We start from the raw sequence: 24,930 nt of genomic DNA on the forward strand, positions 1-24,930 counted from the left end.
TTAAAGTTTTCAATTATTTTAATATCTGAACTTCTTATTAGAAAACAATTCTCTGAACTGTGAAGTTTTTACATTATTGTATATTGTTAACCATTGTAAATTACAAATTACTTTTGCCACCATCTCAAAATACCTTAGAAAATGGATAAAAGTTATCTAAGGCCAGCAAGTTTATTTATTTTATCTAACTTTATTCTTCATATAGTCTGCAATTGTCACTTAACATTCTACTTGTAAAACGTTATAAGACAAGTGTATGTTAGAACACTAGGTGCTTTTATCAACAGCCAGTTTCTCTGTGAAGAAAACAAAAAAAGAGGAATCAAATTAAATTGTTCGTATTTATTTTCATAAGACCCAAACTTACATTTCAGTGAATTTTATTCAAACTCAGTATTCCTAAATTGCAAAATGTTGTCTTTGTCCTTAAGACCATGACAGAGAACTTTATCTGCATTCAAATTGCCTACTGGCTTGTGGTATTTCAATAATAAAACAGCAGGATTGAAGGCTCATGATGAGAAATCTGACTAATTACCTGTTAGATGATAGATGGTTGTAACTCGGCAGTGCCAGTCACTGAAAACACAACACTTCGAGGTATCAATCAGCTTCCTGACAAATCCAATTTCCCTCACATTCAGTGGACAAGAAATGGGAGTTTTACCTCTCTATCTACAGAGCACAGAATTTTAACTTTAAAATATGCATAATGCTATTTTAATAAAGTACATCTTTAAGCAAGTTAGTATTTAAATACCTGACATATTCATATTTCAATTGCACAGCTTTTAAATAGACAGATAGATGGTGGGAATAATTAACCTTGTAAAAATGTATTACATTCTATTGTGGAGGGCAAGGTGTACTTAATAGTAGTTTTCCTGTTTTCTTTCTACATTTACATTTAGCTCAAATTATTCACAACAACTCTAATGGCTGTGTTCACTCTCTTCATTTTTTTTTAATTTTGTGGTAAATGAGTTGGATGAACATTCTACATGAGATTCCAAAAGCAGAGGACCCAATTAACACTGCCACATACCAGCATGTGGGCAGAGTTAAAGCAAAGAGGGATTGAAGCATGGAAATTGAAAGCAAGCTCAGAGAAGTACCTCTTTCCTTCTTACAAGGAGGGACTATGCAGTCAGCATTTGGAATCTATGGCTAACCTTAACATATTACAAGCTCCCATGTCTTATTCTCAGAAAGAGAATTAAGACTCAGAAAATTAGAGATAGTTGAAGAATGGAAACAGGAAGGAAGGTTGCTTCCTTCCGGTTTATTGAGAGAAATAATTTTGACTGCAAATATTAAAATTTTGATAACATATAATATGAAACCAGGCACTTTGAAACATTAATTGTGGGAGATTAAGTTGATGAAACATCATGGAAAGACAATAGCTATGAAAATTTGGATGCTTAGAAATAGCAGTCCACAGTAGGGGTGTCTCTAATGATTAGTAATTATAATCTTACATTTCTGGAAGTGATCACCAGAATACTATTTTTAATAACAAAAATGATTTTAACTTATAATAATTGAGGATTCCAGTATAGGAGATGAGCTTGATAAAGTTATGTACATTGATTAGAAAAATTTTAAACAACTAGATTGTGACTGTTCTTAAAACTATAGATAAGTATTAGAGATTATAAATACATTAATTAGATTGATTAGATCATAGCACAATATGTATATAAAGCACTTTGTGTGTACCATTAACATATACAATTTTCACTTGTCAGCTAAAAATAATATAGTTGAAAGCTGAAACCAAATAAATATAATCTTGTTAATAAATAAATATAAATACAACTATATTAAAAAAACATAACACAGTGAACTACAGCATTGAAAATGTTTCTTTATGTGTTGTTAAGGAAAATACATTTAAGTGAAAACAGGCCAAATATACCTGTGCCATTTAATAGGATATAATATATAAAACAAGTATAATATTGTTTTAAATAGAAGATTTAAAGAAGGATAATATTAGAAAATGTTACTTGTGGTGGCCTTTAGGAGAAATGAGTGGAAGCCTGGGTCCCAGGAAAACCCTTGTTTTCTATTTCATAGTATGGTATTGTTTGAATATCACACCCATTCTCTCCTCTTTCAGTAATAAATAAGTAGACAAAGAGTATATACAATTATATATGTACACACATGCAAGCAGGTCGGCCCAAGTCTTTCTGGTTTTTCACATGGTCAATATTTGAAGAGTTAAAATATTGTATTTTCTTTACATATCTATGGGGATAGTAGGAAAAATCTATGCCATCTGCAGGCTTGTATTTTTCAAAACCTACTTTAATAAGATTTCTTAAATGCTTTAACCTCCCTTCTAGCCACCACCAGTGTACTCTCCACCAGTGGTAAAGAAAAGGAAAGGTTAATAGGCAAAAAGGGATGTGGGCCTGTTTAGGAATAGGGTTTGTTTGGTTTTTTTTGGGGGGTGGGGGGGAGAGGTGATTGCAGTCTTTGTTGTCAGGATATCAGCAGCTCAGTTCACACAAATCCGCAGTGGTAGCTCCATCCACTCACAGCCATTATTCACAAACCAACAATGGCGGTTCCATCTGGCAGAATCCTGAAGGCTCTGATAGTCAGCCTATGTCCACAAAAGTAATAGGAAGCAACTGGACTATCATGAGAAGTTGTTTGGTCCATTTCTCTCTGTAAACAATGATCTGTGAAGAAGGCAAGGTGAACCAATGCCACAGCATCATCAGTAAAGACCAGCTCAGCAGAGCCCAGAGAAGCAACACAGTGCCAGAGCAACTGTCTGTTGGGTTAATCTTCTACCTTTCCCAAGCATCACGTGTCCTCTCAAGCATCTGTTCCAGCAAAACGTCACATGCGCTTTCACAAGACAGCTTCTAGAAAAGCACCACATGTCTGTGATCAGCAAAGCGCCCTCTCACATGCCTGCGTCGTCAAAACATCCTCTCATAAGACAGCTTCCAGAAAAACATCACGTGACAGAACTGAGTCTCCAAAGAAACCAGAAATTTCCACTTCAACCATCTCTTGAAGTTGACGGGCTGTGACACAGTCCATGACTAAGAATGGTGCCTGAGTGATTGAAGACTACAGTATCTGATTCAAATCACTAGGAAAGTAAAATGGCAGGATCACAAGAGAGCATAGCTACCCAAACAGACATCGTTCTATGACCACCAGATAATTAAAAAAAAAAAAAAAAAACTTTAAAGAGTTTAAAGCTTATTCTTAGTTAATCCTACTATGGAATTCTATAACAATGTAGGATATAAATGCCTACTTCTTATATTGCAGTAAGATACAAGCTGATACACATAAAAACATGTGTGCATACACAAATTCACATGCATGTACATGAAGCTATTACACAAAGCGATAGGAAACAGAAATTTTGCTTCAAATCTCACTTCTTCAGTTCACTACTAATCCATTCATAGCATCATTTTAATCTGTCCATCAAGATAAGTTATATCTCTATTTTATTGCCCAATCATTTTCAATTTTTAAGTACATTATATTTCTGGCTCCACATTTATGTGTTAATGCCTTTATGCCTTCATACTTCCTAATCATGTGTTCAATGAAGATTTGTGCTTGCTGTTGCTAAAGTTAGTAGTTATCATATTTTTGGTCAATGTTAGATTTTCTCCAACTTTTTGAAAATGTCTAATTCCTTTTCTTTTTTCCTTTTTTTTTTTTCTTTTTGGTCAGGGTTTCTCTGCATAGCCTACATACTCTTGAAACTCTCACTATGTAGACTACGCTGACCTTGTACTGACAGAGATAGAGATCCATCTCTCTCTGTTTCCCAAATGTACACCAGTACTGTGTCTAATTCTTACTTTTCAAAAAGTGCATGAAAAAACAAAGTATAGTGGGTATATATGTGTGTATATGTGCAGCATACATGTATCTGCAAGCACTTGCCATACACTTATGCACTATTCCAACCCCCAACCACTCTAATAGCTTGTAAAATAGAATATCACTCTACCAACTCATTTTTGACCCTCTAACCTAAGTTTCCTGAACTCTGGCATTGCCATGAGGGACCAAAGTACTAATGAGTTTCTAAATTTTAACCAATGCCTATACCAGACAGACAACATTTATAGGTACATTTAGGTTGTAAATTTTTTCATCAATTACCAGGAAAAATCTCTTTCTTTCAACCAAATATATGTTATATATTTTTAAAGAATTTCTTCAAAGAGAAGGTTCAGTGGTCAAGAATACTGCTTGATATTTCAGTGGGCCCTGATTCAATTCCCAGCACCTATACAATGGCTCAATGACCATCTTTAATTCCAGCCCAAAGAGATCTAACATATTCTTCTGGCCTCCTTAGGCACAAGATAGTCACGTGGTACACAGACATAGATAGACAAAACATCCTCATTCATACAATTTTAAATTTAAATTTAAAATAAGTGAATAAATAAACTACAATGATAGAAAAGATTTCAAAATAATAATAAATAAAAACTAAAATAAATATATATCATTCAAGGACATTTGGTACACATTCTCTTGCACCTCTGATTAGAAATTAACCCTGTTGCTGAGGCAATGCATACTTATGGCACAGAATATAGAGAAATCTAGCTGGCAATCAACGGGAAGCTTGGTCTCCAGTGGCTAGCACTTATAGTGTTGGAACATGCTATGCATGCTGTCAGTAAAGAAACTTAAGCATTAATCTCACCAAGCTCAAAATGCTGCAAGCTATGATAATGATCTGTCTGGTGGTATATGCCCACCAGTATTATAATGCCACAAACATTATGGGAGTGACAAACAACTTTTTTTTTTATTTAAGCCATACATTATATTTTGCATACAATATATTTTGATTATATTGGAACCCATGCCAGACACTGTTACTGAGGCTAAGGTCCTGAGACTAAATAGACTATGGACCCTAAGGGAAAGTCTACTGCTATTATTTGACTAAATGAATATAGAAATAAAACAACTCCTAATGACATTTTGTTTATGCCTACCGACCAGTGGATCCCTCATCATAGAAGCTATTTCTTTCAGGAAATTGTAATTAACAGAGACCCACAATGGGACAATTTGCAAAGGAGAGATTTGGAGTGCTCATCCCTAAATGTGATGTCTTTATCACACAACTCCCCTCAAAGTTCAAAGAGCTATGCTGAGGAGGACCCAGAAAGATGAAGGATAGCTATAAAAAACCAGTACTTTACAAAAACAGTAGGCACAGATAAACTCACAGACACTATGCAAGCAAGCACAGGACCAGCACAAGCTCAAGCCAGACAACAGTCTTAACATGGAATAAGGGAAATAGCACAAAGGTCCACCCCAAGCCAAGAAACAATTCACAATAGGTGGCTGAAAATTAGTTTCCCTCAATGAAGTCACACTGGGTATATGAACCACACTCCAAGAAAGTTACCATTCCCAGGACCAGATAGTCAACACCAGTCAGAGTCCATGGTTTTTGGGTTTTTTGTTTGTTTGTTTGTTTGTTTGTAGGGAGGGGTTGTTTTTCATTTAGACTCTGTGTGTGTGTGTGTGTGTGTGTGTGTGTGTGTGTGTGTGTGTGTGTGTGTGATGGGAGTGGATTTTAAAAATAGAATGAATGTTAAGTTGGGTGTGTAAAAAAGTAGTGGAGGTTCTGGGAAGCATTGAGGCAGAGGAAATAAATATGACCAGAATATATTGTATACAATTCTTGAATAACAAATAAAAACGTTATTACAACATAATATTTTTATTGATTATTTGGGAATTTCACATTAAGCACTATGAACACATTTACTTCCAAGTCCTCCCAGACTCACCCCTGTTGTGGGAAATATATATTTAAATAAAAAAACAAAAACAAAAAAACGGAACATTACTGTGCTTGTGGCTGTGCCCTGGCAGCCTGGCCAGCCATGTACTGGCAGGCAATAGTCGACCTGCTTTATCTCTTGAAAACTCTGACTTAGAACTCCACAATTTCTCCAGCCAGCTCTCTGGGTTCCCACTGCCGGCTCCTTACCACACCAACCCCAACCCCGTGCTTCAAATCCCCCATGAAAGAAAACACAACACAAACTTAGTTCAGAAACAACGGTAACTCAATCTCTGGACCCAACAACCAAAATTCTAATCTTGTAAGCCTTATTAAACCTAAATCCTCCTGTGGTGAATCCTGATGGATCCACCACTGAAACTGGAAGACACTCGTAGCTTGTCCTCACACTATCCCTGTCCAAAAAGGGCCCTTTGCCCCTCCTGCTTCCACTCTTCCTCTATCTAACCTGGACGTCCGGTCTACTCGCCCAGTGATTGGCTCCTTTATTCATTAGGGGATGGTTCACAAGAAGTCACCTGAGTACCTAACTCATTTTTCATTCATAACCCCTTCCGGGAGAGCAGAATTAGCATCAATATACAAGCAATCCCAGGGCTATCCACAGTACACACACACACACACACACACACACACACACACACACACACACACATACCTGTGACCTCAACCATCAAAAAAAAAAAAAAAATGAAGGAGGGGGAGGGGGAAAGGGAAGGAGAGGGGGAGGGGGAGGGGAAGGGGAAGGGGAACAGTTTGTGTTGCTCATATACTCACTGGAGCATGGTCGAATTCAAATGACCAGCCTCTTAAAGAAAACTGAGTCCTTCTCCATCTGCACAACCACCCCTCACCCCAGCTAGAAACCATCAATTGTGGAGAGCTACACCTCAGCATTCTTAGCACAATTAAATAAAACATTTTTAAAATGAGAAAATAAGCAAATTATGACAAGGAATTTTCTGTGACTCGTGTCTCAATTTAAAAGCCCAGACTTACAATAAAATAAGAATAAATTTAAAAGACACAGGTTTTGTAGTTACTGCAAAATTAAATCTATATTTACTACACCAACTAACAATTCTGCTGTATATTTATCCAAAAGAAATTAAATATATATTAAACAAAAACTTGAACCAAAATCTCCTAATTTATTACTAATTTTAAAACATATTTCTAATCAATATTTTAAGTAAACAAGAATCTGTATCATATACCATATTTAAATTTATATTTTAATGCATTCATATATAGAAATCTGAAAGGTTAAGGTTGTCATGTCTAGAAATTTTTTACATATTCTTATTGAACATGAGAGATGCATATTCAAAAACAATATATTTAACAATGTAGTTGGATTCCAAATAAATTACTCTAGTCTTTATTGTTAATCCATGCCAAGGACATGCAGTTATAAAGCTTAACTCGGATTAGTGCTAAGAAAGAATAAGGTAAGAAAATTGAAATAGAATTTATCAATACATAGAGAAAAGAAAAACAAAAGACTCAAGTAAAATATATATATATGACATAGAAAAAAATTTGTTATCAGAATTGAAAAACCTACCCAACCAATTCCTGCATATCTTTCTCCAGAGTTTAGACTGGTGAGTCTGATTTATTCTCCCCTCCCCACAACTCCTAGATCTATCCCCAATTTCAGGTTTGAATGAGGGTATGTTGATCACCCTTCATTCTATCTAAGCCATATCCAACCTCTAGACCAAATCTGTTCTAATGAAGGATACAAGAGAAAAAAATCATAAAGTACATAAAAAAAAAACTTCAGGATAACTGTGAAAATGTTGAAAGCAAGAAGAGGCTGGAGATGACCATGACATTTAACCTAGAATAATATACCCAGCAAAACTATCTGTCATGATTTTTTTTTTAAAAAAATGAAATAAAAATAATCAAATGATAGGAACTGCCTAAAAAATGTTTTTGTCCTCTGGGCATGGTGGTACATGCCTTTAATGCTAGCACTTGAGAATCAGAGACAGGCATGTCTCTGAGTTCAAGGCCAGCCTGGTCTACACAGGAAAGCGCTGCCTCAAAAAATAAATCATATGCTAACTGTAAGAAAATATAGGAGGCAATATTTTGGGCTGGAGAAAAATGAGCATAGCCAAGTGACTGTAGAAATACAAAGCTATAATAACTGAAACACAGTCACTGAAAACATCAACACCACCACCAAAAATCAACAACACAATGACTGCAATCAACACACTTTAAAATAACTTTAAATGTTAACAGCCTCAATCTCCAATAAAAAAAAAAAAAAAAAAAAGACACAAGATAGCTGAATAACTCAAGAAATTGTACTTTCCAAATATCTTCTTGCTGGTTTTGTGTGTCAACTTGAAGAAAGCTGGATTTATCACAACGAAGAAGCCTCCCTTGAGGAAATACTTTCATGAGATCCAGCTGCAAGGCATTTTCTCAATTAGTAATCAGGGGGGGGGGGGGCATTGTGGGTGGTGCCATCCCTGGACTGGTAGTCTTGAGTTCTATAAGAAACCAAGCTGAGTGAGTGATGGGAAGCAAGCCAGTAAAGAACATCACTCCATAGCCTCTGAATTAGCCCCTGTTTCCTGGCCTGCTTAAGTTCTAGTCCTGACTTCCTTTGGGGATGAACAGCAATGTGGAAGTGAAAGCTGAATAAACCCTTTCCTCCCACAACTTGCTTCTTGGTCATAAAGGTTTTTACAGGAATACAAACCCTGACTAAGACACCATACAAATACACAAAATCAAGCAAACAAACAAATTCTACGAAGCAGCACATTGGAACGTCTCAAAAATAAACCACATCCTGGAAATCTTTACAAGTTCAAGAAGATATAAATAGTCTGACTATCCAATCTCACTATAATACAATTTAAAACCGAAATTGACAGCAAGCAAATCTCTAGTACGTACACGGATTCATGAATATTAAGAAATTCATTACTTCGTGATAAATGGATCAAAGAGGAAACTAAAAAAAAAATTCTTAGAACTAAATGAAAATGAAAACAAAACAAAACCTTTGGGAAATATTAAATATTCCTATAAGAGAAATTCATGGTTCTAACTATCTACAAAAAAGAGTACAAATAAATTACTTAATGATGATACTCAAAAGTTTGGGAGGAAACTACAAACTCAGTTGATGATAAGAAATAATGAAATCCATAGCTAACTTTAAAAATAGATAAAAAATATAGACCTGACACATTGAAACCAATAGAAAAGAAAACAGAGAATATGCTTGAACTCATTGTCACAGAAAAGGACTTTTTTAATGTGATGCCAGTAGTGCAGGCATTAAGACCCACAACTGATAAGTGAAACTTCATTAACATAAAATTTTCTCTGTTTCAAAGGACACCATCTCTTGAGTGAAGAGACAGCATACATACTGAGACAAAAATCTTCACCAGCTGCACATATGACAGAAGGTTAGTGAGTGTCTATAATATACACAGAACAAAACAAATTGAGCATCAATATTTTTTTAAATTAATGAAGAATGGAACTAAATAGAATTCTCAAAAGAATAAATATAAATGACTAAAAACATGTTTTAATGTTCAACATCTTCAATCATTATGTAAATGCAAATTAAAACTACTTTGAGATTCAATCCTAAGCTAGTCAGAATATCTAAAATCAAATTAAAAACAACAAATTTTGACATATATATGGGGAAAGTGGAGCACTTACTCACTGCTTGTGGAAGTGCAAATTAGAACAAACACTTTGTAAATCAGTGTGGTTATTCCTCACAAAACGGAAAGTACACGCACTATATAAATATATACATATATATTCCATATGCATGTATATATAACTTTCATTCACATATATATATTCCATACATATGTATACACACACACACACATATATATATATAAAGAGAGAGAAAGAGAGAGAGAGAGAGAGAGAGAGAGAGAGAGAGAGAGAGAGAGAGAGAGAGAAAGCTTCTACTAGACTCGACAGGGTGACAAATAAAAGTCTCAGAATCAAGAATGGATGTTCCTTTTTGGAGTTGTTGTCCTGTGGGTTCTATAGACTTTCAAACATAGAGATAATTGCCAGAGATCTTGGTTACCTTCCAAACATGATGACAAGATGCTATTGCTTAAGATACTATGTGTTTGAGTCATAGAACATGGAAACATTAGGCTGGCACTAACCTGATGCTTCATTCCTACTGGCTAGCTTTTGTGATTCTGGAAGGTGCTATGCACACTACTGGAAGGGAAACAATAATTATCAGTCTTAACCAGCTGTGAACTCTGTGAGCTACATGACTGATAGCCTGGCAAGACAGTCCAACTAGTACAATAGTGACTTGAATATTATAGAAGTAAGCAATCATTTTTAATTGGATTTAAGCCCTGCCCTAAAACATTGCTGGACCAAGAACTCATGGTTCGACAGGTCATAGGCCCTTGGGAAAAAACTTACAACTATTATTCTAATAAAAGGATATAATATAAAACTAACTTCTAACAACTTATTGTTATATACATAGAATAACACATCACTCAACACTCAATAAAGAAGCTTCTATTTTCTTTTTCTGTTATTTTAAATTTTTTATTGGTTATTATGTTTACTTACATTTCAAAAGTTATCCCCCTTCCCGGTTTCCTCTCTGAAAACGTCCCATCACACCCTCCTCCCCCTGCCTCCATGAGGGTGCTCCCCCACACACCTGCCCACTCCCATGCCATTCCACCGCACTAGCATTCCTCTATGCTGGGACACCAAGTTTTCACAGGACCAAGGGCCTGCCTTCCCTTTGATGCCAGACAAGGTCATCCTTTGCTACATATGCAACTGGAACCATGTCTCCCTCCATGTATATTCTTTGGTTGGTGATTTAGTCTGAAGAAAGAAATTGGAGAAGATCCCAGAAGATGGAAAGATCTTCTATGCTCATGGATTGGCAAGATTAACATAGTAAAAATGCCTATCTTAACAAAGGCAATCTACAGATACAATGCAATCCTAATCAAAATCCCAACTCAATTTTTCACAGAGATAGAAAGAGTAATTCTTAAATTCATTTAGAACAACAAAAAATCCAGGATAGCAAAAACTATTCTCAACAATAAGAGAACTTCTGGGGCAATCACCATCCCTGACCTCAAACTCTACTACAGAGCAATAGTGATGAAAAAAAAAAAAAAAAAAAAAGCCAAATGACTGTAAAACCATAAAAAGGATTTAAATAAAACCAGATACACTGAATCTAATAGAAGAGAGAGAAGCTTCTATTTTCAAAAGATGATAATTAACCCAAAACCCCACAACTAGCCAAAGAGTAGAGAATAACACTTGCCTGTTATCCCTTATCTCATAGAAGGATAATTATCCCAAACTTTTACCTAGTAAATCAAGAATAAAGTCTTGATATAAGCTTGGAAAAAAGAAGAAATATGACAACTAAGATTGCTTTGCTCAAACACTTGTTGATGTGATTATAAAAAGATAAAGAGAGGGGGGATATGTTCTATGGAGGTGTGGTGAGGTATGGGGGCACAGGGTGGCTTGGTGGGCTCATGCTGAGGCATCCCTTCCCCCTGAAGGACCAGCCACATGGGGAGGGGAGTCAAGAAGGTAGTAGGGGCAGAGAAATACAAAGAGGGAGGGAGAGAGAGAGAGAGAGAGAGAGAGAGAGAGAGAGAGAGAGAGAGAGAGAGAGAGAGAGACATGCATACTTAGCTGTTGCCAGGTAACTGTGGGGCAGAGCTTAGACAGAATACTAACCCCTGTGGTATCTCCTGCCTCACTATGAATGAAGCCCTAAGTTCTTACATTTTTAACAAGTGTTGCAGGATATTTGACCATACTGTAAACCCCAAGATTGTGTTATTTACTGGGGGAAAAAACTGTTTTTAGTTGTCTTGTGGCTCAGCCTTTGCACACACCTTTAATCCGAAAAGTTTCTGTAAACAGGATTAAATAAATTCAAATGTAAGTCAAGAGGCAGAGCAAGCAACCAGTTGACAGAAAGTAAATACAGAATTATTAAGAAAAAAAAACAGAGAGAGTAAGGGGGACTCAGGAAAATGGATAGAGAGAAGCAAAGAAAATAGAAGGGTGGGACATTCAGTTTGAAGGAGGTTTTTTGAGATGTATGAGAGAGCAGCATTACTTCTGGGACATCAGATGAGGAGGAAAGTCAACTGGGTGTTTTCTCTGCCCCACTCAGCTAGCAGGCTTTCACCCCAGCATTTGGCTCCCAGGTCTTCACTGAGAAAATTGAATGATTGAGATTTTGTTTTTAAAAAAAATCAAACAAGAACCCAAATGATCACTTGTCTAACACTCTTCCACTTTGTTTCATTGTTTTGGAAAAAAAAAAAAAAAACGCCAGTCATAAACAACTCATGATTTGTTCCTTGTTCCACTGATTCTGTGCCTGTGATGATGTATAACATCATGGTGGTAAAAGCATGGGACAGAAGTTACTCACTTCATACTAGCCTAAATGCATTGGGAAAGAAACCAGAGACCAGCTCTACTTGTCAAAGGCATGCTCCCAAGTAACCTACTTTCTCCATCAATGTACCACTTCATAATGTCATCTCCCAGAATAGTACTGTTAGCTGGGGAAAAAAGGATCCAGCACAGGAAACTGTGTAGCACTTTTCATATCCATAACCAAACTATTTCCAGACTGCCCAAGTATCCCTCAAGTATTCTGACTTGCCCTGCCCCTTGCTCATTCTTCTTGAGATTCACACAACGTTTGGATGTCTCTGTGTATAAAGTTCTTTCTCTAAATAACCTCTTACAAATCTTAGCTCAAATGTTCCCATTACACTGGGCTTCCCCTAGAGCAGTGCCTCTCAACCTTCCTAATGGCATGACACTTTAATACAGTTCCTTTTGTGGTGACCCCAACCATAAAATTATTTTCATTGCGATGTCATAACTAATTTTGCTACTGTGTGAATCACAATGTAAATATCCGTGTTTTCCAATATTCTTAGATGACACCTGTGAAAGGTTCCTTTGAACATCAAAAAAGTTGTCACCCACAGGTTGAGAAATGCTGCCCTAGAACTTCCTGTTTATTTCCTCTTCAGTTTCAAGTCAACGCTCTACAATCGATTTCATGATTTTCCAAGTGTTATGATGTTACATGTAACTTGGTTTTATTTCTGTTCCCCTAGAGTATAATTGCCATATTAGTAAGAATTTTTGCTTATTTTATTCAATGTTTAATCTTCTATGAATTTTAGTAAATATTTATTAAATAGGGAAATTAATTGTTACAATGCCATATTTTTTATTCGATCTGTATGTATCTCAGTGTAATGTTTGATGTTAGTCATGAGCAGGACAAAGATAAGGGAGTCACAAATGACAGTAAGTGAGGCAAGGACCACGAATAATGACAGAATGCTATCTGACAAGAAAGCAGGAGTTTCAATGGAGCAGATAAGAAACTACAAGCCATGTGATCTCTCTGTAGGCTTAGATTTTTTTGAAGCCTACTTTTAATAAGGGTTCTTAAGTCCTTCAACATCCCTTCTAGGCCACCACCCACCAGAGGTAGTGGAAAGGAAAGGTTAATAGAGCAAAGGAGGATGTGGACTATAAACGTGTTTAGAAATAGTTCTTTGGAGAAAATCCAGTCTGCTTTGTCAGGATATCAGCGGTTCAGTTCACACAAATCAGCAGAGGCAGCTGGATCCTCTCATAAACACCATTCATGAACCAGCAATGGCAGGTTGATCCAGAAGAAATCACAAGGCTTTGCCAGTTGGCCAGAGTCCACAGAAGTGGGCAAAAACACCACCAGAAATTTTTCGGTGCATTTCTCTCTATGAATTTAGACAAACAATGACCAACAAGGAATGGTAAAGCATACCAATATCACCTAGCATCATCAGCAAAGACCAGTGTCAGCAAAGCCCAATGATGACCAGCAATGAATGGCAAGATGAACCAATACCATCCAGCATCATTCACTGTTTGTTGAGCTATATTTATATCCTTTCTAAACAGCACGTCTTCTCTCAAGCATCCGCTATAGCAAAACATTACATACCCTTTTCCCAAGCTGCCTCCCAATAAAACACCATGTGTCTGTTATTAGCAAAACATCCTCCCACACATCTGCTTCAGCAAAAACATCCTCTCATAAGACAGAAAAACATCACATGACACAATTGAGTCTCCAAAGAATCTCTCATGCCAGTATCATTTATGCCTAGAAACTGTATTCTATTTTCTATCCATGCTCTTTCATTTCAAGAAACAACTTTTAGAGCCGGGTGTGGTGATGCACGCCTTTAATCCCAGCACTCGGGAGGCAGAAGCAGGCAGATTTCTGAGTTCGAGGCCAGCCTGGTCTACAAAGTGAGTTCCAAGACAGCCAGGTATACAGAGAAACCCTGTCTCGAAAAAAAAAAAAAAAAAAAAGAAACAACTTTTAACTTGAATTGCTTAAATAGAACTCTATTCTTTGTAGTATGCTAATGTTGATTTAAATACTGAACTTTCTCACACTATAAAATAAGACAGTATTTCAGCATTTTTTAAAATTTCAAAATACCACGATATGCTCCATAATGGATATATATCCAAGTTTTTAATAAAAAGATACAAACGTTGGGACAATTCTAGTATTACTTTAAAAACATGATTTTGCATACTACATAATTTAATATTCATATTCATTGCTATTTAAACCATTCTTTATCAAATAAAAGCTCTCAATTCTGTCACACATGCCCACCAACCAAAACAGATGTTTTAGTCTCAATATCCCAAAAATGAGGTGAAAAAAAACATATAATTTGCTGCTTATGATAACATGTGTTCTTTCCTTTCTTTATAAATTTCAATAACTATAGTTCTGTGCCTTCACATATGCAGTAATGAGTTTAGGAAACAGTGGAGTCACAAACTGCTTTCCATACCCACACGTTCTCCTTGTTCTAGTCTACTGTGTTGTAGTCAACAATTGGGACTAGGAAAGGATTGTCACACAAGTGTATGCCTCATGTTTTCACCCCCTCATTATAATATAGATCAATCATTTGGAAGGGAATTCTTTAGTCCATTGAACTCAGATAACCCCCCAAAATACATCTACCACATTGTTTCATCTCACTTAGAATTAATTCACTTAGCGTTGTCTAATCCTGATCTTTCTTTTATTCTTTCTTCTTTCCTCTTCTCTGCTCTTCCTTTTTCTCTCCATTCCTTCTTCTCTCTCTACCTTCATCCTTTCTCAGTCACCAGAATATGCATCATATGGTATCCAAAATGTGTGGTTTTCTCTCTGTTTGTCATCCTCTTCAAATATTCAGCACCTGGTACAAAATAGGCTCTGAGTAAATATTTGTTTGGATTGATAAATTGATGATTTAACTGAAACATGTCAAGCTAGATTTTACCTGGAACCTTTATATTTTTGTTTCCATAACTAGAGTTATTCATTCCTTGTCCTCTTCCTGCCTTGTTTCTTCAGATCATATCAGTCTCAGCTAAACACCCTGCCCTCATGTGAGCTACCACTGGCTATATCAGTCCATTCACACCTAAAGTCCTCTCTATCTCATGACTGTGCTCAGTTTCCACACAGACCATCTGCCAACCTTAAGTTTGATTTCCTGTGTATCCTTCTAAATTTCATTGTTGCCATCCATCTGCTCAGTAGAAGGCAGCTACTGAAGGAACTTTGACTGTCTCAAAATCCCAAAAGAGATGCTGAAAGATAGAAAACATCAATATATAGTTGTTTCAAAAGTGTATGAGAAGTTGAAATTTTCAGAGTTAAAATAAAACCCTATGTGGTGTAATCAACTCTAGTACTGGGACATAGACAATAAATTACATTATTATATGTGCAAATAGCTAACATATTTCCATGGAAAGTATATGTCAAATGATTACCAAATGTACTACTGGCTAAGGGTCGGCCAATAGAAAACTAATCAAAACTTTCAAATATGGCATCATTCAGCACTAAGATAAATTCTTATAATACTACATTATATACCCATTCCATATAGCCATTCCCAACAAATCTTTGAGGCCCTGTGACACCTCCCCCACACTTATGTCCTTTTGAAAATATTTTCTGAACTGTATTTCAACCAAGTAAGTCAATCAGCAAACAGCTGTATAATATATTAAGAAACAAACATGTTTGGGCAGCAAATCCATAAATGAAATAAATGGAAAAAAATCCTTCACTCTCACGGAACTTACATTGTAATTTTACCACATTTTCATATGAAAGATAGAAAGATACAAGGTGGGGCTGGTGAGATGGCTCAGTGGGTAAGAGCACCCGACTACTCTTCCAAAGGTCTGGAGTTCAAATCCCAGCAACCACATGGTGGCTCAAAACCATCCATAAAGAGATCTGACTCCCTCTTCTAGAGTGTCTGAAGGCTGCTACAGTGTACTTACATATAATAAATAAATAAATCTTTAAAAAAATTTAAAAAAAAGAAAAAAAAAGAAAAGAAAGATACAAGGTGATGAATAACTGATACAGCTGAATACATAGAATCAGTCATCGATACATCCAAAAATATAATGACTGATACATTGAGTATACAGATACTCTAAATCTCCCCAATCACTTGGAATTACATAACTTGAAAGTCATATTTGAATCAGATACACTTTTCCCAATTGTTTTCCTGCGATGTTTTGGGTTCCTGCTATCCATAATATGGGCATCCCTGGAAAATACATTCCTGGCTTTCTCTGTTTTACATCAGGGAGTAAGTTGTATACTGCTCTCATATAAACTATGAGTTCATTAGGTGTTTCTTAACACTTTAAATGGCATTTCATTATTGTTACTAATATCATGAACAAGTTCATATTATAAAGTCAAATCCAGAAGTTTGTAGTAATGAGGTACTAACCTAACTGGTGTATTTGAAACATGGCTGGTTTAAGGCATACCTTCCAAACCTAAATGTTTAGGTTTAACTTGGTGACAAAGGTTTGTGAGAACAGACACAATTCAGGGAAAAGATAAGTGTGGTTTCTCGGTGCACAAAAAGAAGCAAGTGAGTCAAAACCTTGAGATTTGTTTGTTTTTTTGTTTATAATGTGCATTGGTGTTTGGCCTGCGTGTATGTCTGAGGGAATCACATCCATTAGAACTTGAGTTACAAGGCAGTTACTAGCTGCCTTGTGGGTGCTGGGAATTGAACCTGGTGTCCTCTGGCAGATCATCCATTCCTCTTAACCACTGAGCTATACCCCCAGCCCCAGGATCTAGTTTCAAGGAATAAAGAACTAAGATGTTTCTAAAGCCCAAGTCTCATAGGGAAGCCCAAGACCAAGACCAGTATGTTCTCTAGCCAAGATGAGGGTGCCAGGCAGGAAAACACGTGTAATGTAGGGAAGAGAGCTGAGACAGGATTCAGTGTTGTGAGTAAGACAAAGCTTAAGTCTTACACGCGTTCGCAACCGGCCAGGAAAGACGCAACAAACCGGAATCTTCTGCGGCAAAAGCTTTATTGCTTACATCTTCAGGAGCAAGAGAGCAAGAGCAAGAACAAGAATGGCGAAACCCCGTCCCTTTTAAGGAGAATTATCCTCCGCCTAGGACGTGTCACTCCCTGATTGGCTGCAGCCCATCGGCCCAGTTGTCATCACGAGAAAGGCAGAACACGTGGCGGGAAAACTGCCCCTGCACGTGTGCATATTATTTACTACTTAGAACACAGCTGTCAGTGCCATCTTATAATGGCAAATGTGAGTGCGGCTCCCCACACTTAAGGAGATAAATTTGCTATTTTAAAAGATTTACATTCCCAATATTTCAGACTTAACTAGAAGGTAGGAAGAGTATCATAAACTAAACACTGATGCTCAGTATTAAAACTCAAGTCTGGGGCTTAGTGGTTAAGAGAACTGACTGCTGTTCCAGAGGTCCTCAGCTCAATCCCCAGGAACCACCTGGTGGCTCACAACCATCTGTAATGGGATCAATGCCCTCTTCTGGTATGTCTGAAGACAACTACAATGTATCCATATACATAAAATAAATAAATAAAACTTTAAAATATATTTAGACAACAAAAGGAGGTCAAAGGGATACAAATTGGAAAGGAAAGGAAGAAATCAAAATATCATTATTTGCAGATAATATGATAGTATGCTTAAGTGAACACAAAAACTCCACCAGAGAACACATAAACCTGATAAACAACTTCAGCAAAGTAGCTGGATATAAAATTAACTCAAATAAATCAATAGCCTTCCTATACTCAAAGGATAAATACCTTGGTGTGACTCTAACAAAGCAAGTGAAGGATCTCTTTGACAAGAACTTCAAGTCTTTAAAGGAAGAAATTGGGGATCTCAGAAGTTGGAAAGATCTCTCATGCTCATGGATTGGCAGGATTAATATAGTAAAAATGGCCATCTTGCCAAAAGCAATCTAGATTCAATGAAATCCCCATCAAAATTTCAACTCAATTCTTCATAGAGTTAGAAAGAGCAATTTGCAAATTCATTTGGAAAAACAAAAAAATCCAGGATACTGGAATCTATTCTCAAAAATAAAAGAACTTCTGGGGGAATCACCATCCCTGGCTGCAAGCTGTATTACAGGTCAAAAGTGATTTTTAAAAAATGTATGGTGAAAGAAGGACCATCTAGAGACTGCCCCACCCTGGGGATCCATCCCATAAACAACCACCAAATCCAGACACTATTGCATATGCTAACAAGATTTTGATGACAGGACCCTAATATAGCTGTCTTCTGTGAGGCTATGCCAGAGCCTGGCAAATACATAAGTGGATGCTCACAGTCATCTATTCGATGGAACACAGGGCCCCTAATGAAGGAGCTAGAGAAAGTACCCAAGGAGCTGAAGGGGTCTGCAGCACTATAGGTGGAACAACAATATGAACTAACCAGTACCCCCAGAGCTTGTGTCTCTAGCTGCATATGTAGCAGAGGATGGCCTAGTCAGTCATCAATGGGAGGAGAGGTTCTTGGTATTTTGAAGATTCTATGTCCAGGTATAGGGGAATGCCAGGGCCAGGATGCAGGAGTGGGTGAGTTGTAGAGCAGGGAGACGGGGAGGGTATAGGGGATTTTCAGAGCAGAAACTAGGAAAGGGGATAGCATTTGAAATGTAAATGAAGAAAATATCTAATAAAAAAAGAAAGAAAGAAAACTGTACAGTATTGGTACGGAGAGAGGCATGTAGATCAATGGAATAGAACCGAAGACCCAGAAATTAACCCACACACCTATGGCCACTTGATTTTTGACAAAGGAGCTAGAACCATCCAGTGGAAAAGACAGCATTTTCAAAAAATGGTGCTGGTTCAACTGGATGTCAGCATGTAGAAAAATGCAAATATGTCCATTCTTACCTCATTGTACAAAGCTCAAATCCAAGTGAATTAAGGATCTCCACATAATACCAGATACACAGAAACTAATAGAAGAGAAAGTGGGGAAGAGCCTCGAACACATGGGCTTAGTGGAAAAGTTCCTGAACAGAACACCAATGGCTTATGCTCTAAGATCAAGAATCAATAAATGGGGCCTCATAAAATTGCAAAGCTTCTGTAAGGCAAAGAACACTGTCAATAGGGCAAAACCGCAACCAAGAGATTGGGAAAAGATCTTTACCAATCCTACATCAGATAGAGAGCAATATCCAATATATACAAAGAACGCAAGAAGTTGGACCCCGAAAATCAAGTAACCCTATCAAAAAAATTGGGTACAGAATTTTTAATTGAGGAATATCACATGGCAGAGAAACACCTAAAGAAATGTTCAACATCCTTAGTCATCAGGGAAATGCAAATCAAAACAACCCTGAGATTCCACCTCACACCAGTCAGAATGGCTAAGATCAAAAACTCAGGTGACAGCAAATGCTGGTGAGGATGTGGAGAAAGAAGAATACTCCTGCATTGTAGGTGGAATTGCAAGCTAGTACAACTACTCTGGAAATCAATCTGGCAGTTTCTCAGAAAATTGGACATAATATTACCTGAAGATCCAGCTATAACACTCCTGGGCATATACCCAAAAATTCTCAAACATATAATAAGGACACATGCTCCACTATGCTTATAGCAACCTTATTTATAATAGCCAGAAGCTGGAAAGAAGCCAGATGTCATTCAACAGGTGAATGGATACAGAAGATGTGGTACATCTACACAATGGAGTACTACTCAGCTTTTAAAAACAATGGCTTCATGAAATTCTTAGGCAAATAGATGGAACTAAAAAATATCATCCTGAGTGAGGTAACACAATCACAAAAGAACACACATGGTATGCACTCACTGATAAATGGATATTAGCCCAAAAGCTTGGAATACCCAAGATAGAATTCACAGACCACATGAAACTCAAGAAGGAAGACCAAAGTGTGGGTGCTTTGGTACTTCTTAGAAGGGGAAACAAAATATTCAAATGAACAAATATGGAGACAAATTGTGGAGCAGAGACTAAAGGAAAGGCCATCCACAGAATGCCCCCACGTTGGGATCCATCCCATATACAGTCACCAAAGCAGACAGTATTGTGGATGCCAAGAAGTCCATGCTGAAAGGAGCCTGATATATCTGTCTCCTGGGAGGCTCTGCTAGAGCCTGACAAATACAGCCAACCATTGGACTGAATACATGGTCCCCCATGGAAGAGTTAAGGACTGAAGGAGCTGTAGGGGTTTGCAACCCCATAGGAAGAACAACAATATCAACCATCCAGACCCCCCAGAGCTCCCAAGCACTAAACTAACAACCAAGAAGTACACATGGAAGGACCCATAGCTCCAGCCGCATACGTAGCAGACGATGGCCTTATCGTGCATCAGTGGGAGGAGAGGCCCTTGGTCCTGTGAAGGCTCGATGCCCCAGTGTACGGAAATTGAAGGGTGGGGAGGCAAGAGTAGGTGGGTGGGGGAACACCCTGATAGAAGCAGGAGCAGGAGGAGGGGGGATAGGATAGGAGGTTTGTGGGGGGGGGGGGAAACCAGGGAAGAGGTTAACAGTTGAAATGTAAACAAATTAAGTGTGTGTGTGTGTGTGTGTGTGTGTGTGTGTGTGTGTGTGTGTATTAAAAGAAAACTCAAGTCTGTGATAAACTGGGCATGGTGGCACATGCCTATAATTCCAGCAGTTCTGAGATCAAGGCAACCTAGACTACAAATTGAGTTCAAGGCTAGCATAAACTATATAGGGAAACTCAAGAAAATCAAGCAAGGGGCTGGTTAGATGCCTCAGCTGATAAAGGTTCTTGCTGTCAACCCTGATGATGTGAGCTCAATCTCCCAGAACCTGCATGATGAAAAGAAAAGAACTGATTCCCAAGAGAGAGTTGTCCTCTGATGCACACGTGCGCGCACACACATTACAGCGTTAAAAGGTAATTTTTATTATCTAACAACAACAAAATTCCAAAAATGTACCGTGATACCCAAAGCTATAATGAAGTATAGCTGTGAAGACTAACATTTTTATACTTTACCAGAAAGTGGCTGTAAATGATGCCTGAAGGGCCGTTTGGTCATAGGGAAAGGAACCATGAAATCAAGAATTATCTCAGAACTTACAGAGTCTACCTTTCACACCCAAAAGTTGAATGGCCTACTTACTCTAATTTTGAACAACAGCTATTGCATGTTCTCTTTCTAAAGACTGGCCATAATATGCTACTGGAATGACTTCATGAGCTAAGAAAATGTAACATGTAGGACAACAGAGCAGCTACAGGTCCTTGCTGCTAAGCAAGGATCTGAGTTCAATTCCCAGTTCCACACACAAGTTCTAAAGAGAAAAAAAAAAACTCTCACAAGTTGTCCTCTGACCTCCACGTGTGTGCTATGGTGTGCACATGGCAATGCACACAGAAATAAAGAAAAGAAAAGAAAGGAAAGGAAGGGAAGGGAAGGGAAGGGAAGGGAAGGGAAGGGAAGGGAAGGGAAGGGAAGGGAAGGGAAGGGAAGGGAAGAGAAGAGAAGAGAAGAGAAGAGAAGAGAAGAGAAGAGAAGAGAAGAGAAGAGAAGAGAAGAGAAGAGAAGAGAAGAGAAGAGAAGAGAAGAAGAGAAAAGAAACACAATTTTTAAAATCACATAGGAGTCATACAAATGCATGTTTATGATCATATTGATAATTGACAAATTGCCCTAGGTGTTTTGATGCTAAAATCTGGTGGCTCTTCAGTGACAGTTTTTCCAGATACAATTTTTCTTTTTACATGGGTACATGTTCGTGAGGGGTTTTTTTTTTTTTCCTTAAAAGAAAATTCTTAGCCTTCATGTCTGAAACTCAAAAATTCAGAATGAACAATTTTGATTCCTTTATGACTACTGGACCCTGGGTATTATAAGAGTCTCCGATTTATGTTCCCATTTTCATTGATTATGATGATAATCAACTGAATTATTCTTTTCTTTCCAAGTACCACAGTGATTCTTGATTCTAGTGGTTAATAAATTCTTTGGTACTAGAAGTAGTTTTCTTGCTTTAAGAGAGTGAGAATAAGAATCCAGAAGTTCAAATGGGGATTGTTTCTGAAAAACACACAAGCTACGTTCACAAAAACATCCTGTTTTACATTACCTATTAGATAAGTAATAAATATTTTCATTTTAAAATATTATATTTAAAATATGATTCAAAAAATTTTCAAATAAGCCATATATATATGTGTAGAGAGAGGGGGGGAGGGAGAAGGAAGAGGAAGAAGAGGAGGAAGAGGAGGAGGAGAAAAATGTTTCATGGTTAGCTCAAGGGGAGGCTGCAAGGCTTGACACTATTACTGAGGTTATGGTGTGCCTACAAACAGGGGCCTATCATGACTGCCCTCTGAAAGGCCCAACAAGCAGCTGAAAGAGACAGATGCAGATATTTACACCCAACCAATGAACAGAAGCTGCTAACTCCTGTGATTGAATTAGGGAAAAGCTGGAAGAAGCTGAGGAGAAAGGCGACCCTATAGACTAGCACTCTCAACTAGCCTGGACCCCCAAGATCTCTTAGACACTGACCCACAAACCAGGCAGCATACATCAGCTGATATGAGGCCCCCAACCCATATACAGCAGAGGTCTGCTGGATCTGAACTCAGTCAGAGAAGATGTACCTAATTCTCAAGAGACTTGAGGCCCTGGGGAGTGGGGAGGTCTGGTGGGCGGGGGGGGGGGGCGGCATGCATCCTCTTAGAGACCAGGGAGGGGGGCCTGGAGGAAGTATGGAACGTGGAACAGTCAGAGGGTGAACCAGGAGGGAGATAAAGTCTGGACTGTAAAAAATAAAATAAAATAAAAATAAAAAGATTAAAAAACAAAAAACAAAAAAAACAAAACAAAACAAAACAAAAAAACCACTGGGTCTTCTTGCAGAAGACCTGAGTTCAATTCCCAGCACCCAGCAGTAGTTCACAACCATCTCTAACTCCAGTCCTGTGGAGTCAGGCACACATGCGATTCACAGAAGTATGTGTAGGAAAAGCCTCACCTGTGCACATAAAATTAAATGCATAAATAAATTGAAAGTAAGTAAATAAATGGAAAACATCACTTGAAAATAATTGTAAACACACACAAAAATCATTTCTTCAAAAACACTACACATTTGCCAAAAGTTTCTTATACAAAGAACTGTCTGCCAATAGAGAACAAACTGGTCTGGGCCGCAGCACTCTCCAGTGAATCCAGAATACAACAAAGAAGGGAAAACAAGAGTCTGTAAAATATATAACTGTTGTTCTCTGTTTCTTGTATTAGGAATAGGTGAGTTCTATTTAGAACTTCATAGAAATTAAGTATAGCCAGATTCAAAGAGCATAAATTTTTCCTTGGTTTCATGGATTGACTATTATATGTCCTAAGAAGAGATTAAAATTTTCCTGAAAGACACTGCCAAATAATTAAGTCAATGTCAAAAAAAAGAAAATCATGACTTAATATCTCAGAGTAGATTGGATATTCACACACACACACACACACACACAGTATGCTGACACTTTTACATGAAACACTTTAAAGTGACTGCAAACCAATAATTAAAAAAAAAAAAAAGAAAGAAAGGGGAGTGTTGTTAGTAACAAAAAAAAATCTGTATTTAGATTTAAAAACAAAAGCTGAAGAGAAGAAGAGTGCTCCACAATCTGCATACTTCTCCAAGTGTAGGTAAGTGCATGGTGGGTATCCTTTTAGAAATATTTGCTAGAATTGTCAAAACTGGTTTTCAGTTGGTCTAATCCAACCATGAAAATGGGATCTATGTATCTGAAAGCCTTCGAGCATCCCAGATTCTAAAATTCATAGTGTCTAAGTCCATCCATAGGAAATTGTGCTAGCTAGCAGACTGCCCTGAGCACTCCAAGGATACCTGCCCCCAACAGACAGTGTCCAGGCAAAGATCCAGGTAGCAAACTCACCATGCCACTGTCACTCTCCTGAGAAAGGTCTTTTCAAATCCATGTTGCATGGAGTGCCAGAGCAAATGTCAGGAACAGTGGGAAAGGAGGAAATGAAAATAAAGGTAAGGGGGGGGGGGGGGTACAGTTGAGCAAAGGGAAGAAAAGCAAAAAGAGGTGTGCCGTATTTTCCTTTTATCTATAAGATCAGATATGTCCATGATCTCCTAAAGAGAATTTTTAAAAAGTTATTACTTGTTTTTTATTTATGTTTTTCCTGTGCCAAGTGTCATTTTTCTTCTATTATATTCCTGGAGGGAAAAAAAAAGTATTTGGACATTTTTTTGAGGTGTCATAAGGAAGGTAACAAGAAGTAGTTGCAGAATATGTAAACTGAATTATATACTCAATATATGTTATAGACTCAATAAATTATATACTAGCACTAATCCAGAAATAATGAGACTATGTAGCAAAACTGTTGTGCCTCCCTCTCCCTCCTCCCTCTCCCTCTTCCCTCTCCCTCCTCCCTCTCCCTCCTCCCTCTCCCTCCTCCCTCTCCCTCCTCCCTCTCCCTCTCCCTCTCCCTCTCCCTCTCCCTCTCCCTCTCCCTCTCCCTCTCCCTCTCTCTATTTCTCTATTTTACAAAGGGGGATTTGTATAGACTTCCGTGGGCATAGGGCATATATCTTACATCT

General features: G+C 37.6%; 2 long non-coding RNA genes across 3 annotated transcripts in view; both read right to left on the minus strand.

The window, feature by feature from the left end:
- Nucleotides 1-24,930, minus strand: part of Gm40546 — a 37,862-nt gene that overhangs the window by 7,362 nt on the left and 5,570 nt on the right. The window lies entirely within an intron of this gene.
- Nucleotides 1-24,930, minus strand: part of A730094K22Rik — a 27,665-nt gene continuing 2,735 nt past the window's right edge. For both annotated transcript variants that reach the window (XR_379700.3, XR_379699.3), the window contains exon 2: nt 1-15,168. This is a non-coding gene — a long non-coding RNA (RIKEN cDNA A730094K22 gene). The remainder of the gene's footprint in view (nt 15,169-24,930) is intronic.

This window comes from Mus musculus, chromosome 9, assembly GCF_000001635.26.
Source record: "Mus musculus strain C57BL/6J chromosome 9, GRCm38.p6 C57BL/6J".
Lineage (NCBI taxonomy): Eukaryota > Metazoa > Chordata > Mammalia > Rodentia > Muridae > Mus > Mus musculus.